The following is a 5604-nucleotide window of genomic DNA, read 5'->3' on the forward strand; positions in this document are numbered from 1 at the left end:
TTGTTCTTTGAGAAGATCAAAAAACTGAAAAACCTTTAGCTAGATAGACTAAAAAAGAGGGAGAAGACTCAAATTATTAAAATCAGAAATGAAAGTGGAGATTCTACAGAAATAAAAAGGACTAGGGTGCCTGGGTGACTCAGTCCTTAAGCATCTGACTTTGGCTAAGGTCATGATCTCATGGTTCCTGAGTTTGAGTCTCACGCTGGGTGATCTTGAGTCTCACATCAGGTGAGCACAACCCCTGCTTCGGGTAAACCCCGCTTCTGTCTCTTCTCTCCTTCCCTCTCTCTGCCCCTTGTGGGATTTTCTCTCTCTCTCTCTCTCTCTCTCTCTCTCTCTGCCCCTCACTCACTTGCACCCTCTCTCAAAAAAATAAAAAGGACTTTAAGAGAATCATATGGTTACAGGCATTGAGTAATATATAGAATTGTCCAATCAATATGTTTACACCACTATATTGGGGGACCTGGTTGGCTCAGTTGATGGAGTATGCAACTTTTGATCTTGGGGATGTGGGTTCAAGACCCACATTGCGTGTAGAGATTAGTCAAAAAAATTTTTTTAAATAAAATTTTTAAAATAACTTAAAACCACTATAGACATTGCTGAGAGAGAGAGAGAACTATGAACAATTGTATGCCAACAAATTAGATAACCTAGATGAAAGAGACAAATTCCTAGAAACACAAAACCTACCAAGACTCAATCACAAAGAAAATCTGAATAGACCTATAAATAGTAATGCATTGAATCAGTAATGAAAAAAAAACTCTCCCAACAAGGAAGAGCCTGGTGGCTTCACTGGTGAACAAAATACCAGCAAACAGAATTCAAGAGCACATTAAAAGGATTATACATCCTGATCAACTGGGGTTTATTCCTGGAATGCAAGGAAAGATCAACATATAAAAATCGATCAACACAATATGCTACATTAACAGAATGATGGAAGAAAAAACTCACGATCATCTCAAACGATTCAGAGAAAGCATATGGCAAAATACACCTTTTCATGATTAAAAATAAAAAAACCAAACACTTAAAAACTAGGAAGATAACTATAATATAATAAAAGCCATATATGAAAAACCCACAGTGGGTACTTGGGTGGCTCAGTGGGTTAAGTGTCTGACTTCATCTCAGGTCATGATCTCATGGTTCATGGATTCAAGCTCTGCATCAGGCTCTGTACTGACAGCTCAGAGTCTGGAGCCTGCTTTGGATTCTGTGTGTCCCGCTCCTGTTCTGTCCTGTCTGCCCTCCCTGTTGGCTGTCTCTCAAAATAATAAACATTTAAAATTTTAAAAATAAACATTAAAAAATAAAAGAAAAAGCCACAGTGAACCTCATACTCAATATTGAAAAACTGAAAGCATTTACTCAACGATCAGGAACTAGGCAAGTATGCCTGCTTTAACCACTTCCAATTTAACAGTACTGAAAGTTCTAGCCAAAGCAATTAGGCAAGAAAAAACAGAGAAGTCACTCGGATTGGAAAGGAAGAAGGTAAAATTAGCTTTTTGCAGATGATATGATCTTATATGTAAAAAACTCTGAAGATTCCACAAAAACAGTCTGAATAAATGAATTCAGCAAAGTAGCCAGATACAAAGTCAACACACAAAAATTAGTTGCATTTCTATACACTAACAACGAACAATCCAGAAAGGAAATTAAAAACCAATTCCATTTAAAATGGCATCAAGGTGGGGCACCGGGGTGGCTCAACTGGTTAAGTGTCTGATTCTTGGTTTCAGCTCAGGTAATGGTCTCACAGTGCATGGGTTTGAGCCCTGCATTGGGCTCTGTGCTGTCAGTGCAGAACATTCTTGGGATTCTTACTCTCCCTCTTTTTTAAAATGGATAAATAAACTTAAAATAAGACTACATTTTTAAAAAATTAGGGGCGCCGGGGCGCCTGGGTGGCGCAGTCGGTTAAGCGTCCGACTTCAGCCAGGTCACGATCTCGCGGTCCGTGAGTTCCAGCCCCGCGTCGGGCTCTGGGCTGATGGCTCAGAGCCTGGAGCCTGTTTCCGATTCTGTGTCTCCCTCTCTCTCTCTGCCCCTCCCCCCGTTCATGCTCTGTCTCTCTCTGTCCCAAAAATAAATAAACGTTGAAAAAAAAAAATTAAAAAAAAAAAAAAATTAGGGGCGCCTCGGTGGCTCAGTCGGTTGGGCAACCAACTTCGGCTCAGGTCATGATATCGCGGTCTGTGAGTTCGAGCCCCGCATTGGGCTCTGTGCTGACAGCTCAGAGCCTGGAGCCTCTTTCAGATTCTGTGTCTCCCTCTCTCTCTGACCTTCCCCCATTCATGCTCTGTCTCTGTCTCTAAAATGAATAAACGTTAAAAAAAAAAATTAAACAGCATTGGGCTTACTGCTGTCAACAACTAGTCTGCTTCAGATCTCCCAAACCCCTTTTTCTCTACCCCTCCCTTACTTGCACTCCAAAATAAACATTAAAAAAAAAAAAAAAACTATCCTAAAATTTATACGGAATCTCAAGGGATACTGAATAGCCAAAACAATCTCAAAAAAAAAAAAAAAAAAAGAAAGAAAGAAAAAAGAAAAAAACTGGAGGACTCATACTTCCTGATTTCAACACTTACTACAAAGCTATAGTAATCAAGAGTGTGGTACTAGCATAGAGGGACACATAGACCAACGGAATACAGAGAGCCCAGAAACAAACCCTCACATACATAGTCAAATGATTTTTGACAAGGTTCCAAGACCGTTCAATGGGGAAAGGACAATCTACTCAGCAAATGGTGCTGGAAAACTAGATATCCACATGCTAAAGAATGATGCTGGACCCTTCAATAACACCATATTGCAAAAGCTTCTTAACATTAGGTTCGGCAGTGATCTCTTGGTATGACACCGGAGGTATAGGTAAAGAAAAGGGAAAAACAAACAAACTGAACTTCATGAAAATTTTTAAATGTTATGCATCAAAAGACAATGGACACCTAGCTAGCTTAGTGGGAACAGCATGTGACTCTTGATTTCAAGGTCGTGAGTTCAAACCCCACGTTGGTTGTAGAGATTACTAAAAAAATAGTAATAAACTTAAAAAAAAAAAAAGACACTATCAACAGAGTAAAAAGGGAACCCAAGAATGGGAGAAAATATTTCCAAATCATATGATTTTATATATATATATATATATATATATATATATATATATATATATATAAACAAACTCAAGATAAAAAACATCTTCAAAAGTGGGCCAAGGATTTGAACATTTATCCAAAGAAAATCTCCAAATGACCAAGTGCATCAAAAGTTGTATCGCTAATCCTTAGAGAAGTGCAAATCAAAACTACAAGGTACCACCTCACACCCATCAGGATGGCTACTATCACAACACCAGAAAGCACATTTTGGCGAGGACATGGAGAACCTGGAATCCTGGTGCACTGTGGTGGGAAAATCTGGTGCAGCCACTGTGGAAAACAGTATGAAGTCTCCTCAAAACATTAAAAAACAGCAATTCCACTTCCAGTTACAGACCCAAAAGAATTGAAAGCAGGATCTCAAAGAGATACCTGCACACACACGTTCATAGCAGCATTAATCACAATAGCTAAAACATGGGAGCAACCCAAAGTGTCCACTGATGTGGCATATATATACAGATAAAAAAATGTGGCATATACATACAGAACAGTATTCAGCCTTAAAAAGGAAATTTAATACGCTACAACATGGATGAAACTTTAGGTCATCATACTAAGTGAAATAAGCCAATCACAAAAAGACAAATTCTGTAGGATCCCACTTACATGAGACACTTAAATCACAAAGGCAGAAAAGTATAATGGTAGTTGTCACGAACCAAGGAGAGAATGGGGAGTTATTACTAAATTGGCCTAGTTTCATGTTTAAAAATCAAAAGAGTTATGGGGATGAATTGTAGTGACAGTTGCATAAGAATGTGAACGTATTTAATACCACTTAACTATACACTTCAAAATGGTTAAGATAACTATTATATGTGTATTTTTTACAATTTAAAAAAAAGAAAAATAAATGAAGTTCAGATGGATCAAACACCTGTCAAACACAAAAAGTTAAAGTATTACAAGATTAACATAACCACATAAAAATTTTGCTTGACAAAATGCCAATAACAAGGTAAAATTAAGACAAACAAAAGATTTTTGATTTCTAATTGCAAAGTGAATTTTCTAAATGCTAGAGCTCTTAAATAAGAAACACAGGCAAAAGACAACATAAATGGCATAACAGATCACAAAATATTCAACCTTAATAAATGAAATTTAAACTACAAGGAAGGGGCGCCTGGGTGGCGCAGTCGGTTAAGCGTCCGACTTCAGCCAGGTCACGATCTCGCGGTCCGTGAGTTCGAGCCCCGTGTCGGGCTCTGTTTCCGATTCTGTGTCTCCCTCTCTCTCTGCCCCTCCCCCGTTCATTCTCTGTCTCTCTCTGTCCCAAAAATAAATAAACGTTGAAAAAAAAAATTTAAAAAAAAAAAACAAAAAAAAAACTACAAGGAAACCTCACTTTTCTTCCATTAGTTTGGCAAAGGTCAAAAAGTTTACTGGCACGAGTGTGAGCAACTAGGCATCCTCCTATCTTGGGGAGCAAGGTTGAGTAAACTTCTGCAAGATGGTAATAGCAAAATGTCCTCTTTTATCTCACTCCTAATTATTTACCTTCTAGATTCAAAAACGTCCAAAGATACAGGGATTCCTTAAATGAATTCTCATATATACATAGATAGGATATATATGTGATATGATGTGTGTATATGTGCATATATACACATCAGTGCACCGGCCAGAGGCCAGTTTGTTGTGGGATTTCCCGAGGAGCTTAAACAAAACTGGATTGTAACACTGACACCAGCAGCCTTCTTGTTTCCTCGCTGTCCACATTGGTTAAATATACATATGGAGTTTATCTATATCCATAGATGTAATACTACGGTACTATCATAAAGAATGTAAATGGTCAGATAAATGTTTCAAAGATACATGGTTCAGTGAAAATGGAAGATACAGTGAAGGTTTATAGTATACTCTTTTGCTTAGAAATAGGGAGTGATATAAACATACATAATAACATATGCACAGAATATTTTGGAAGAATATACAAGAAACTGGTAACTAGCTGATCCTGGGGAGAGGAGTTGGGAGGTCAGGACAACAAGATGACTTACTTCACAAACTCTTTGTGCTGTCTCAAAAGAGGATTTTACCCCTTTTTAAATAATCCAAAAGCAAAATTCAGATTCAGGGCTCACTTTAGTTTTTAAATATTGTTAAGTCTTTCCTAGGATTGAATAATCAAATGTTTTGAGTCAAATGCTATTAATTCAGAACCAGGTCTGACATTTCTAAACTTGTGATTATATAAAGTATATACATTTGAAAATATTTTTCAATCATATAGTAATTCTAATGAACACATTAACATAAGAATCCCAAAGAACAGGGAATAGAAATTTAAAAAATCATTATCAAATCTCAGAGATATCTGTTGGAAGAAAAAAATGGAACAGTTGGTTAGAACATTAAAATGGCTTCAGCTTAAAATAAGCAAGTGATCCATTTGTTCATTTTCACAGGT

This window comes from Lynx canadensis, chromosome E3, assembly GCF_007474595.2.
Source record: "Lynx canadensis isolate LIC74 chromosome E3, mLynCan4.pri.v2, whole genome shotgun sequence".
NCBI lineage: Eukaryota > Metazoa > Chordata > Mammalia > Carnivora > Felidae > Lynx > Lynx canadensis.